Raw genomic sequence first — 15,301 nt, 5'->3', positions numbered from 1 at the left:
CATGCTGTACATCTACCCCTACCCTGAAAAAAAGGGAAAAAAAAGCTTTATTATTAAACAGCTTTAAAAAGTCTACCTTTTATAAGATACAATGTTATTCACAATGAACATGAGCATATTAAGTGAGCTGAGAAGTCCTTCACTACCTATTTGCTTTTGTTGAACAGGTATTTCCCACTTTCTTTGACCATGGAATCCTTTTATCACTTTTAGCTCTGGAGAACTAGTGCACTTTAAGGAACGCTGGCTTAGGTCATCTTAGTTGCTGGTAGATGAAATGGCTTTTGTATATTTTCCTTCTCATTAGAATACCAACAAATTAATTGGTTGGATTTAGTTCCTACAAAGTGTAGGTACTAAATGCAATGTACATTTATATATATGCACTGCATTTTACTACTTTGTTTTTCTAAAACAAGAACTTTTAAAATTAATTTAATCAAGACATACAATAAATCAAAAGCTTTCTGTTTGGTGATAGAGTTTATTTTTTAAAAGATATGCCTTTTTTTGGAATTAAAAAGAAATTCGGTACTTGGAAAGGTCTCTGTTCTGTGGAGAAACATCAGATTGGAGAAACATGTGCCTGATTTGCAAGGCTTTAGGAAGGGATTATAAGCTATTGCTAATGCATATTTTTGAATGTTTTGTTTGGTAGAAAGCAACTTCATGATAAGAAATTTTAGAAGTATGCGTGGTTTTGAAATTTACCATTTCTAAATTCCCAAGGGGGAAATTCTTTTGATGATATACTTTAAATTTTAGAAAATAGGGGAAATTTTTCATAAATAGGGTTTTGGTGGATTTCTGCTGTCCTGGGTGTCATGCATACTTACTTCATTTTCTCACTAGAGAGTTATATCTCATTAAAAAATAGGCCCTGGAAAACTAATAGAAAATAGCTTTCTATTTAAAAAAAAAAAATGTAATTAAATGAAATATCTTTGGCACAGATTCCCAGATACACAAGATAATTCAACCCACCTTCCAGATTTGTACTTTGGAAAGATATATTTTTAAAATATCTGCTATTTAGAAATATCAAATTAACAGAAACGGAAGTAGATTAGAGATTCCCAGGGGATTGGGCATTGCTTGGTGAGTATAGGGCATTTACAAGAAACAATTAATAAAAAATATCTGGAATGTTTGTTTACTATAATACTTGGGTAGTCAATGAAGACAGTTTGCAATAATTATCAGTATTAAACAAAAAATATATTTTAAAACCCTGAACGTTTCAATTTTATGAATTTTATTTGTCTGTATTTCAAAATTAACAAATTTACTAATTTCTTAAGTGAATTCTAATGGCATAGTGTATGACCACATTTTTCTGGTTCCCAAATTAGCCTAGTGACTTGTGTGACACACGTATTAGATTTTTGACCTAATAGCAAATTGTCATATCCATTGGTCTGTAATACAGTATTCTTAGATTTTTTTTATTATAATACTATTTGTAGTACTACAGCTCTACATAAAAATGGATCCTATAAGCACAGCAGGGAAGCACAATTTATATTTTGTGCCTGGATTTTCTCACATCACAAAGCGAATGGCTGGCCAGATTTTTTTTTTTTAAAGAACCCCTTTGAATGTAGTAATTTTTTTTTAAGTTATGTGAAAACATATTGAGAGTACTCACAGTGTATTGAAAGTTTTAAATTGTGACTTTTAAAAAATTTTATTGTGGTGAAATTCATGGAACATAAAATTAACCATTTCAAAGTGAACAATTCAGTGCCATTTAGAGCATTCACATGTTGCGCAACAGCCACTTCTGTTGAGTTCCAAATTTTTTTCATTGCCCTAAAAGTTAACCCTGTACCCTGTACTGACTGTTTCCCCACAATCCCTGGAAGCCATCAATCTGCTCTCTATCTCTATGATTTACCTATTCTGGATATTTTGTATAAGTGGTATCATACAACATGTGACCTTTTGTGACTAGCTTAGTTCACTTAGCATGTGATTTCAAGGTTCATCCACATTGTAGACTGCATCTGTACTTCATTCCCTTTTATAGCAAAACAAAATACCACATTTTGTTTTGTTTATCTATTTAACTGTCATTGGATGCTTGGATGGTTTCCATCTTTTAGCCATTGTAAATAGTGCTTCTATGAACAGGCATATATTTGCTCGAGTACCTGTTTTCAGTTGTTTGGCATACATACCTAGAAGGGGAGTTGCTAGGTTGTGTGGCAAATTTGTGTTTAACTTTTTGAGGACCTGCCAAACTGCTTTCCACAGTGGCTGAACCATCTTACATTCCTACCAGCAATATATGAGCAATTACTCCACATCCCTGCCAACACTTCAATACTTCTCATTTTCCATTTTAATTTTTATTACAGCCATACTAGAGGATGTGAAGTGTCTGTATCTCATTGGTTTTGTTATTGTTGTTGTTGTCTTTATATGGACATGCACTGGGAATCAAACCCAAGTCGCTGACACGGCAGGTGAGAACTCTGCCTGCTGAGCCACCATGGCCCACCCCTCATTAGGGTTTTGATTTGCATTTCCCCAATGACTAATAATGTGTAACATCTTTTCATGTGCTTGTTGACCATTTATATATCTTCTTTGAAGAAATATCTGTTCAAGTCCTTTGCCCATTTTTTAATTGGGTTGTTTGTCTTTTTGTTGTTGAAGTGTAAGAGGTCTTTACATATTCTGTATATTAGACAAAAATTTGGCTTTTAATATTCATAAAAGATTATAACTAATTATTCTGTTATTTTTATAATTAAATCACATGTCTTCTTCTAAGGTGCAAAGATGTACCTGTGGATTTGTTATGGATGAACAAAGAAAGTCATCCACTTGCATTTATTAAATGCATATTATATGCCAAGCACTGGTGAGCCCTGGGAATTCAGAGCTGCCCTTGCTCACAGAGATTGTAATAGAAGTCATCAGTTATTATTCTAGAGAACAAATGTGCTTCAAGATAAAGAAGATAGAGTGATTAACTCATTCCGGATGGGTCAGTAAAGGCTGGGCTGTTTAATTTGTACTTTCAAATATGAGTAAGAGTTTTCAAGGGGAAAAAAGCAATTGGAGTAGGTTGGATATCCATTTTAGGCAGAGAGAGTAGGCCTCGTAAAGCATGGGGTCATGAAATGAGCTTGCCTTGTTGAGGTAAGGACATGGGGAGGGAGGGAGTGGGAATGTGGATCAGATGTCACAAAGTCTTTTGCAGGCAAATAACTCTCTATATAAATATATAAGTGCCTCTGTAAATTGGGACTTTAGTGAGAAGAACTATGAATTCATTTTTGATATACATATTTTATAAGCATATCCTTCTTAATGCAACCCTTGGTTCCCAGTATAAACATGAAAGCAATATCTTTTTGGCATTTATGTGTGTTAGTGCCATAAATGAAGGTAGGGGAAAAAAAGGTAAATACTGCCTTTTATTTCTCTTAATCATTGTTTCTGTTCAAGGATGACTCTTATTTTCCCAGTCAAAATTTGTCATACGTGCTGTTCTTGTGGTTTCTATTATGTGTTTTTTTCCTATGGCAAAAAGAAGATTTTAGACAATAAAAACATTGCCATGTTTGCTGTTAGCTTAAATACAATATTTAAAATAGAATAGAATATCTAAATTATTTCAGGTGACTGGTTATTTCTTCCACACAATTATCATTCATCTCTGAAAAAATTGGAGCGCACACTTTACATTTTAACTGGAGTTTTTACAATATTCCATAATATCAAGTATCTTTTATGTTCAACTGAAATATATTTCCAAAGTTATCATTTTGTAAAATAATTATAGCTATTATTAGGAGCTCTTAAATGCCAGATCCTAACATAGAACTTTACAAATATTATGGCTAAGTCAGAGAACTATTTAGTGAAAGGCCATGATTTGAACTCAGTTTATGACACCAATATCTATGCTATTTTTTTCATGCCAAACTGCTACTCTGCACTACTGTCTATGACTTAAAAGACTAAAGAATGGTAGAGCAGTGAACTTTTACTAAAAGTTCACCCCCTGACTCAACTCACAATTCCCTAGTGCTCAGCATGGCAGAGAAAAGTTACTCAATAATAATACTGGCTGAATGAATGAAATAAGAGAGAGAAAGAAGGTGACTACAAAAGAAGCATTGCAATGCCTGGTATTAAGTGAACCTAGCAGAAGTCTGAGGAAGCTACATGAAGCCTAACACTTAGTCCCTCAAGGAGTATGCTTTACAAAGAACTCTGAGCATCCATTCATCAGGTCATAAGAATGTCAGATATTTTATCTTTATTCAACAAATACTTTGCTGCAGGCCTGCTGAGCAGTCTCTGTTCCAGTCGTTTGAAAAGCTTGTTGCAGTTGGTTCTGTATACTTCATAGTCCCTAGATGAATGTGGGACACATTGTTTTTTATAAAGATTAATTCTTTAAAAGAGTCCTGCAAATGTTAAAAGTGATCATTTACATAAGACCAGTTGAATAATTTAATGGTAGTGGACAAGAGACAATATGAATCCCATGCTTGTAGTTAAATCTAATGGGGAAAACATCTCCAAGTGCTTGAAAAAATTAGTAGCAATTTCCAATGTAGGAGTAAGATATTAATAGCCATTGAAATTATGCCTGTGAAATTATGCCTATTTGATTGAATGAGTGACTGACTGAATGAATAAATGAATGAAAATCTTTTCATACTGTCTGACTCTGTGTGGTCTTTTAAAAAGGAAGTGCAAACCTCTTAAATTCAAAAGCTTTTCATGAAATACAAATGGCCCATTTGGCATACCCTGAGGATTCAGCTGTAGATATGGGTTTCTTAGATGCAAACAAGTTTTTATTACAAAAATCACAACCTTCCAAGCCAGTATGTCCCATACTTGATAGCTACCTTAATAAATATTTGTTAATGTGAAGGATTTCCAAAGGACAAAGGATCTATTTCAGCTTTTCAGGAATGTTCATCAAGGGAGAAATTTTGACCAAGGGTGATTTTATTTCACTGACCTTGTCACTGTGCCAACTAAATAAGGGATTTGAGCAAGTTGTCTGATTTAGGAAATAAATGTTTAGTCAAAATTTATGTAAACTTTATTATAAGCTACCTATTTTTTCATTCACTTATGAATCATCTCTGTTTAATAAAAAAATGATTTGTCCTTGTAAATGTAGCCTTTGCTAAACTACTTTGGCTATATAACCAACTTAAATTTTTAAAAGCTGAGTATTTTTGCTACCTATGCAAAGCAGCTAAATCAGTTGAGCACCCACAGTCTCTTCCTCTCTCTGGTCTTTGGTTCATACCTATTTGCTTTAATGACACAAGCTCATGTAAATTCCATTAACACGAAACGGTGATTAGAAATCTGACCTAATATCAGAACTAGTGTCTGTTTATTAGTCAAACTGTCATCTCCATTCCTGACACAGAGTCTTTAAAATAGGGCCTGTGGTGGGCATGGATGGTTCAGTGGTAGAATGCTTGCCTGCCACGTGGAAGACCCAGGTTCAATTCCTGGCCCATGTACCCCACCCCCCCAAAAAAAGAAGCACACCAAAAAAAGATCATGGCTTCCTGTCGTTCCAATACTGTTTATGGCAAAAACAAGAAAAACAAGCATTTAACTTGAGGCAGAACATCATAGAACCTTTTATTGCCACGTAGAGTAGTACTCTCTGTCAACTAGTCAGTAATGGCCAATGTAAAATTTCCTTAGAATGGTTGAGTAGATCATTTGAGCAGAGGACACATAAATAAATATAAAATTTGCACTCACTGCTATATTTTATCAAAATATCATCACTAATCTAATAAATGTTAGTGGACTATCTTCTGAATATTCTCTTCACATACCGAGATGGAAGAAGAGGTTGCTAATTTCTATCTGAGAATTGAGTTGGGACCATAAGTGAATATTTAGCTTTTCTCTTCTTTTATCACTGAACTCAACAAAGTAAATATGGTTTTATGGTTAATGTTCTTATTTTTGCTATATTTTAAAGCAATTTCATACAAAGAGAATAGGAAATAATATCATTGTAAAAATAACATAATGTAGCGGTAATAGCACTATAGTAATTTAGAACCATCATTGAGGACTTACTTTTTCTAGTTGCTCACATCTTTTAATCTTTGCAGCAAATTCTTGGGCTGAGTTGCTCCCATTATACAGATGAGGAGACCAAATCTTTCGAGTCTCAGCAGGTTGCCCAGTGGCACATTGCTAGGAAGAGGTGAGCAGACACCTGGTCACAGTGAGTATGAAAGTGCAGACAGGGTGCTTTTGGCCCCACACTGTACATTGGTGTCTGTCTGCCAAGAGTAGGGAGTGACAAAAGAATAGCACAATGAGAACTTCTTTGGAAAGGCATTTATTTTCTGTCTACATGGGGCTTGGCCATCTAAATTGGTAACACTACTGTAGAAGTGAAACACATATACTAGATTTCCCTAACCCTTATATCATCTAATTTTGCCTAACCACTTCCCCTTTGCTTTCTCCTCGTCTAACGTACTAAGAGAGCCTATTAATGTAAAGCCTTGCTATTTTTCTTTCCTTTTTTTGCCAGGTCATTAAATGAGAGTGATTTTTCTTCTTTGTAAAAAGAAATTTCTTCTTAGGTATACAATTAGATTTGGGGGGAGGGGTATTCAATTGAACTTGAGAAATCCAAAATTAAATTTTAATAGAAAATAGAGTGACAAATGAACGTTTAGATCCAATTTTGAAATAAAGAATGATTTGTTGTCATCTAAAAATCATATTCAATACTGTAAAATGATTTGGGGTCTTATTTTGTCTATAAGAGCTGTGGTTGATCCTTCCCAGTCTTGCAATGGATTCACAATTGCTACTGACAACCAAATATATTATGTTCATGATATTGTGTATTTTCCCAATGATATCCAAGACATTTTGGGAAAGAGGGTGGAATTTCTTGAAACAATTTGCCAGCATGAAATACAGTACATATCAAATTGGCCCTACTACCATCTTTCCCAGACCATTTATCATAGCTCACAAATCAAGCCCATATTTTCTCTTCTGAAAGACTTGGCTAATAAAGAAGTGGGATTCAAATCTGAACTTGCCAGTCAGTTTTGAGAACAAAGCAGTAATAATTGTTATCTATTAATATTTTATTTCAATGAAGAACAATACATATGAATTTGCTGCTGGTGTGATCTACAATTTTATTCATTGCTTAGAATCTATTCTGTATACGTCAACATGTTTCAAGAAGTTGTATCAGAATAGGTCACAAGGAAAATTCCATAAGAATAAACTTTAGAAATCTGTCAACCCTATCTTGCTCTTTAGTTTCAAGGACAATTATAGTTTAAGAACATTTTTTCCTCTCATCTGTACAACATATTGTACCAATTTTCATCAAAAAATTACAATTTCTATAGGTGTGTGTCTCTAGATACCCTTAGAATTTCTGTTCTTTGACCCTGGAAGTAAATTGATCTTATGCACACCTGTCTTCCTTGGGAAACTTGCAAACTTCATTTTTGAGCTGAGCATCAAAGAGATATGATATTAATAGACAGTGTAGAGCTCAGATAAAAAAGTCCAGGAAATATTTTGAAGTGCTTGCAGTTTTGAAGGGTGAATGATATTATCTTCGGTGAAGAACAATCAGCTATTTAAAATAGTTAAATTCTACAATATGTTTTCTTATTTTCTTAATAGGTTAGACCAACTATAAAAAATCTGTGACTACATTTTTCCCTTCCACCTTAGAACAGTTCTGAAGCCAAAAAATCTCCAGGTATTTGCATAGCAATGATACCGCTTTCCAAATAACAAGAACTAAATGGTTGGCTATGTTCCATTAACTCTTTTCCCTAACAGTTCTCTTCAAAAAAGAAGGCAGTTTTTGTGTACCTAGAAATAATTTGTATTTTCAAAGATGAAGCACTGGATTATAATATTCTCACCTTGCACGAAATCCTCTCAACATGTGTGTAATATTCTGAGATACCAGAAAATGAAAGCTTTCCATGAAATATTATTGCAAAGGGTTCTAGATAAGAAATAGCAGTACTTTGGGACTATCAAGCAACTCAGACCAATTCATCAACTTAAATCATCTCATCTAGTAATAATGGAATTGTTGTGAAATTAGTTATGATATGATAATGCCATAATGGAATATAAATGTAATGAACTTATGTATGAAGTCCTATTATTTTTCCCAGTATTAGGGAACAATTAATATTGTGCTTTATTTACTGTAAGATAAAGATCTGACCAAAATAAAGGTCACTTATCCTTTACATTGTTAACCTCTCTCAATTATATTTTAACTAAATTTCGCTGCCCTTGGGTCTTAGAGTGACTGTTTCCTTGAAACTGAATAATTCCCTTCACTTTCCATGAGTTTACACCAAAACAACTTATCTACAACTATTGAGGTGACAAATAATGTGAAAAACAGAAATAGAATTTTTGTTTTAATATACCATAAAATAAAGTGACCGTTCTTTTTTAGGATATTAGAGGAGTATACTGTTTTCCTAATAGGAATTTGCTTATTGATGTTCCCCTATAGAGAAATCTTCCTTGTGGAAATTTTGTTCAGCAGAAACTCTGTTCAAATATTACTTCTGAGGTAGAGGACTGAAATTTACACTGTTTTCTTGTAGGCAAGATGTTCCGAGGTTAGTCCAAATCTTTGCATGGCATTGAACATCTGGTTGATAGACCCAGTTTTTCATTTTCTGTCCAAATGTTTTGAAGTCGTGTAGAAGAAACTTGTAAATCAACATCTGTCCTCACTTATGTAGACATTTGAATGCCTCTAGCATTTTTCTAGAAGGATGAGGACTTGTCCTTGTATCTGCTGTGAATCTGCCCATCTTTGTGGTGGGCACCATACTATACGGTATTGACTTTCCACGTGTCTCCTGATCCTAAGAGGTGCATTGCTGTGGGAAAGCCTGATGGAGGACAGGGAGTTTATGAGCTGCTTACAGATACTTCTTGCAGAAAAGGCTTAGCAAAATAACATTCTGGCCATTATAGTTCATATTTTACAATTTAAAAAGTGGGTGGGAAAAGAGGGGAGATACGTGACTGAATCTGTTTTCAAATCCGCAGAATTTTAAATCTATTTACATCTCGAGGATATTTTGCATCCTAAAATAGTTGTGGAAAAGGCCATCAAGAAAATAGCTTCTCCACCTTGTTGATCTTCCCTGTCAAAGATGCATATGGTTGCCTTTCAAAACAAAATATTGATTTACGTAGGATATGTATTTTTAGTTGAATCTTAACTTCTTGAAATCAAAGCAATGTTGGAGTTACTGAAATGGACTGAATTTCAGAAAAAGTGAGCATTCTTACTTGAACAGTAGTTAAGAAGCAAAGATATAATGCAGAATTTGTTCGGAACCCAGGGCAAGAATAGAGTAGGCACAGATTTATAATTTAAAAGTTTTGTAGCCGACAGAGAACTTGGATTCTTGACCTTTCTGTGCCTTCAGTTTCAGAGAAATTCTCTTAAGACATCAGAGCTGCCACACTGGGCCTCTGACTTTGCTTTTTGTACCAAGTTGTCTTCCTTGTACATGTTTTTGACACTATAAATTCACAACAAGTTAAAAAGACAGGAACACAAATAATAAAATTTTACTGATGCAGTTTAAATTATTTGGCTAAATTCTAAATTGTTCAGAGAACCGAAATATGCCAAAAATGTCTTAACATATTCTGTATGGTTGAGTTTTTTGAAATTGTGCAATTGATAAAAAGCCCAATGATTATGTGTAGAACCCAAGTGAAAAAATAATTAATATTATACAGAAGGACCGCTCACCTGCTAATTTACCAATGTCAGTATATTTTGAAATGCTAATGATTAGCATTTTGTCTTCTCAAATAACAGTGATGCATATTATGTTTGATATATGCCTTTCAAGAAATTAGAATGTCAAGTAATCATCTCATTGTCAGGGCTGAGCATCAAACCTTGTACCAAGTCTGAGGGGTTTATATGGTCCAATTTAAAATTTTGTTGTTTTATAATAACTTTAGAGAAGTGTATTTTTCCCTGTAAAATACCCACATGTTCTCCTTTGGAATGGCTCCAGACTGTAACTGAACCACAAGGTTGCCCCCTGGTGCTTTATGTATTGTTTAATTGTTTGCCTTTGGTGGATGTTTTTATTAAAAGCCTATTATTTAGGATAAGACCAAAGTGTCATTTTAAAAACAACAGAAGCAGAGCTGTGCGGCCCTGTAGTTCTTTTTCATAGGTGTGTTAGTGAAGAGTGGATGTAGCTAATGAGAGAGTGGACATTCTTTTCTTGTAATACTTCAAAAAGAATAACAACAAAAAACCAAACCATGGATTTTTAATTTCCTACAATAAAACAAGACAGGATTGACTAGAAGTGCTGTGTGCATCTGCATGGCTGTGCCCAGGGCATGTGGGAAGAGAGGGGTCTGTGCCCCATGCTCTCAGTGTTTGGGTCCAGGAAGAATTTCTCTAGAATCACCTGTGCTTTGGGACCCGTGGCCCGTCAGCCTGAGAGCAGGGGCGCGGGGAAGCCCACGTGTTAGAAAGGCTTCATAGGTTTCCGGGTGTGCGCACCAAGTCCCTGTATACATTAGTGTGTCAGAACTACAAAGAAAGTTCTTAATGTCCTCTGTTCCCCACAGTCCAATTGCAGGAGAAGTATCTTAGCTCAGATCAAACTGAATATAAATTAGGTGTGGGGAAAAGTTTGTAATTCAGTGGTTTTAATTCGACATGTTGTTCTCTTCCTTCAGTTTTGTTCCCCCCTCCCTCCCCCCGCGCTTTTCAGAACTGGCATTATCATACCACTCACAGTGTTCTCAGAAGTTGTTTCTGGAAAGAATTCACCCTTGTCTAGCAGGTCCTTGCAACAAGCACAACCAAGAGTTCGATTAGTCGTCCTCCCAAACTAGTCTTTGTGACTGTGACCCAGCCTCAGGCAAAACTCTGAAAGGCAATATACCTTTATACAATTTCTAGGACTTAAATGATCTCATTAAATTCCGACTCGAGATATCATGTTGACATTTGAGGAAATATGATTATTGACAAAATGTAAGCCTGTTATACACTATATCACTTCAAAAGGAGAAAGGCCATTAGGACATAATTACATCAGAAACAGTATACATATTTGGCTGGTTTATAAACTGTCACTTTCAGAAGTATGAAGACATATAAAAGTTTCCAAAGGTTCCATTATGACCCTATTTCCAACAGTATTCTCTGACAAACTAAATAAATTACTGCATGTATTGGACCTTTGAGGCTTGGGGCAAAGAATGGAAAAATTATTTACAAAAGCTTGAAAATATTTAATCACTAGAGGCAGGGGGGCAACGGTGTTTTAATTAGCAGGTCCCCGGGCCATTGGCTGACTGGAGGCTTTCTCCAACAACCACACAAATGCACTGAATAGCTGTTTGCCAGCCTTAGGGTCAGGCCTGAGATGAAACAGATAAGATAATTGGCTCTAATGAAATCCAGAAGGCCTTGGCTTTCTTGTTTGAGCTTGGATTTGAAAAGTGCGTGTGGAAGTGAGGCTTAATTCAAACCAGAACTGAGCTAGGCCCGTTTCTCAGTGACTTTGATATTGTTTGAAGTTCTAAAAGTGTTCGCCACACCACTGGCCTGCTGAGCTGGGCCTCCCTGGTACCCTTAATTACTAAGCTTTATTGCTGACTTTACTACACAGGAAAGGGGCCATTATATGTTCCATCAACATCAGCTCTTCTCAGATTGGAGGAAAGGGCAGGGTTAAAGGCCACTGTAGGAAGGCAAAAACTTCACTTTGAGGTAGTCAGATCATTTACCAGTGTTGAATTTCACCGTTATGTGCATACATTCCTTACAACACAGAAGCCCAATTTCCATTTTTTTAAACAAGTGATTACTTTTCAAAACATTTTTGTTTGTGCCTGTGTTTTTGCAGAGAACATTAAGTTTTAGGGTCTGCTATGATTGCACATGATATGTTGAAAAAAATTAAACACCTCCCAATTAATCATCACGCCAGAAAGGTCTGGTTGGATTCTCTAATAAGGAACATTATCATTAATGCCCTTTTGAAGTGGAAGTAAACGAAGAGCCCTCCTGTGGTGTGAGTGTTGTCCTGACACCCTGAGGTTTAGAGACCCCTCAGGAGACTCTCAAATTAAGTCCTGCTTCGAGAGTCTCTCATAAAGAGATTACACAAAGAGAGTCTCTCCCGAACCAGCCACACACCAAGAAGCAAAAATGAGGAAGTCTCACTGTTAGGGGTCGGCTGGATGTGGTGTCACCAAGAATTCCATCCTCCCCAAAATTATTTACAAAAGCTTGGAAACAATTACTGCTTATGCTTCCTCTCTTGGTCCAATTGGTAAAGTTGGATTATGCATCTAAATGAATTAACTCTTAGCACTCTTAGATGAGGAGACCTGGTCATGCTATTAAAGACAAGAGACAAGCAATCTGGGCCTATACCCTGCCATGTTTAACACCTTTTGAGTAGGCATGTCATGGTGATACCATGAAACTTGGCTTTTTATGAAAAAAGTGTTAATTATTTTTGCATTATTCTGGTAAAGTTGGCATTGATGTGTTTCAGTTTCACGCCTGATCCTGGTGACCATTCTGATACTTTTTGTGATGGTGTCAGGCCCAGGGCCAGGCTGGACACGAGCTCTCCACCTCGGTGAGTGTTCCTGCCTAGGGAGCGCTATTGAGAACCCCGGAGATCAGTATTGGCAAGACAAAGTTGAGCCTTCACTCCCAACTGCATACCTAAATCAAATTAAGCAGACCCTTGACACATTTTTGCCACTGATGACCATCATGTCAACTCAAACATTAGGCACTACAAAGATCTTTATGTAGACCCAACAGCAGCTCCACATTTTAGGTACAAATTTTTAAAAAGTATTTTCCAAACTACATTATGCTAACCACTAGATAGAGGGGATAATAATAAGTATTCTGTGGTGAAAAATGTTTTCTTGAAAATATGTAGTTCGCAAAAGCATATTAAAGATTTTAAGAAATCCAGAAGTAGGAAAATCTATTTTACATTACTTAAATGCATCATTTCCTCAAATTATTTGATCATGGTACTCCTCATTCCTCAGGCTTTGTTTCTGCAGAAATACCAATTAATATCATGGGAAACTAGCATTGCACAGAACATGGTTTGAAAAATCCTGATATATGGGTAATAAACTTGGTGGATATTTTAGATAGTTTTTTACTAATTAAAAAACATTAATGGAATATCTGCTGGATAATTATAATACGAAAGTAAATGAAACACATCTAAAATTTTTTATTAGACAGTCTAATAAGAAGCAAAACAAGTACAATATATTGTACATTACAGTAATATTATATTTATCACATAATCTGGATACTTGTGTGACCATATTGTACAGATTGAGTTGTTCTCCATTTCCCAGTGGTTGGATCTGGGCAGTTCACAGTTAGCACACCATCATAAAGGCAGAGAAAGAAAGGAAAAGAAAGAGAGAATCAGCAAGAGAGAGGGAAAATGAGAAAAAAGAAAAAGAAAAAGAAGGTCATTTCCTTTGATATCACCATTAAATCATGCAGTGAATTTTCTTAGGATAAAGTTACTGCCATTCAAAATCATAGCAAATTGGTGATACTTTACATTCACTGCATATATTTTGTTTTGGCTTAAATATGTGCAAATACCTCCTAACTCATTTTAAATCAGATATGACACATTAAAAACATGGGTTTGTTTTAACTCTTACAATTAGCAACTAATTGCAGTGTGAACATATAATTGGTTTTATGGATAAGTCCATTTGTGGACTTACAAAGCTTTAAGACCTCACTTGTTATTCAAGACTACTTTTTGCTGAGGGGAAAAATAGGGAGGTTAATTTAGCTTATTTGTCTTTATATCAAGTGGAATGTTTCAATTAAGTGACACCCTTCATGATGTGAAATCACACTCTAAAATAAGACAGTAAATGTTAAAATGTATAATTTCATAGTTAAAATAGAATATGACTTTGGGATTGTATTAGGATTCTCTAGGGAAATAGAGTGAACAGGATATACATAGAGACATATATACAGATATATACGTAAATACTATGAGATTTAGCAGAGAAATGTGATTGTACACCTGTGGGGATTGGCATGTCGAAATTCCAAAGGGCAAGTTGCAAGTTAGGGTCTCTAATGAATGTTTCAAAGTATTCCCCAGGAGAAGCTGACTGGCTGACGTAGAGATAGAAAATCTGACAGCTGAAATCATCACTCTTCCTTAAAGCCTTCAGTTGATTGAATGAGGCATCTCTCTCCTTATTGAAGGCAGTCTTCTTTGTTGATTGTAGATAAAATCAGCTTTAGATGCAATCAACTGACTAATGATTCCAAGAAATCCCCTCACTGAAGCTATCAGGCTATGGCTTGCTGGACCAAACAGCTGGATACCATCACCTAGTCAAGTTGATCCATGAACTTAGCCATCACAGGGAGTACACCCTGTGGTATCATGGGGAGGAATGTCCCTTTATCTCTAAAGAGAATAAACAAAACTTTATTAAGCCACAGCTTTTGGCTATCACATATTTATTCAGAAGGTATTACAGTTATCAAAGCAATAAGTCTGTATGTGTCCTTGGTCTTCTCCTTAAAATGCTCTTTCATTTTCTTGTGCATGAGTACTAAACCAGTGTCTTTAAGATGTCCGCGTAGCATGAGTTATATAAGTGAAAAAAAGAACAAGCAAAAAGCATTTTATCTTATAAAGTAGTCGCAGGTCATGAAATAGCATTACAACTCATGAGTTTTTATGGGATTTTATAGACTCAGAAAAGAAAGAAAGAATACTTTTCTTGAATACTACAAAAATATGGCAATCCTCCCTTGTTAAATTGACTCTTGTTCCAGTATGCCAAGTAGGGGTGTGCTTTAGAAACTATAGTATAGTAGAAGGTGTGATGACTCATGTTTCACTTCTCCTAGGAGGAGCAGAGGTGTGTTGATTACCTCTTTTTTTAAATGAGATTTGAGGGAAGAATTCTTCCCTGGCATAAATGTACAGAAGGTTTCCCTCCAGGGGTCATCAGTAGAATTTTCCTGGGCCCAACATAATGAGGAAGTGTCTTTCTTCTAAAAGCTCAAAAGCTCTGGATCTATTATAATATTTTATTTGCCCCCAACATCCTTATAAACTGGACAAAGTACTTACCAAGATCACATAACAAGTGTGAAATAAGCGGCAGGGCTAGAACAAAAGCTTGAATGTTCCCTCATTATTAATGCAAAATGGGAAAT

At 35.5% G+C, this 15,301-nt stretch overlaps 1 protein-coding gene across 11 annotated transcripts in view; it reads left to right on the top strand.

The window, feature by feature from the left end:
- Positions 1-15,301, top strand: part of HDAC9 (histone deacetylase 9) — a 970,134-nt gene that overhangs the window by 810,121 nt on the left and 144,712 nt on the right. The gene's annotated exons all lie outside the window — the stretch shown is intronic.

This window comes from Tamandua tetradactyla, chromosome 1 (assembly GCF_023851605.1).
Source record: "Tamandua tetradactyla isolate mTamTet1 chromosome 1, mTamTet1.pri, whole genome shotgun sequence".
Taxonomy (NCBI): domain Eukaryota; kingdom Metazoa; phylum Chordata; class Mammalia; order Pilosa; family Myrmecophagidae; genus Tamandua; species Tamandua tetradactyla.
Note: the sequence above shows the minus strand (reverse complement) of the source record. Positions and strands in the feature narration are given on the sequence as shown.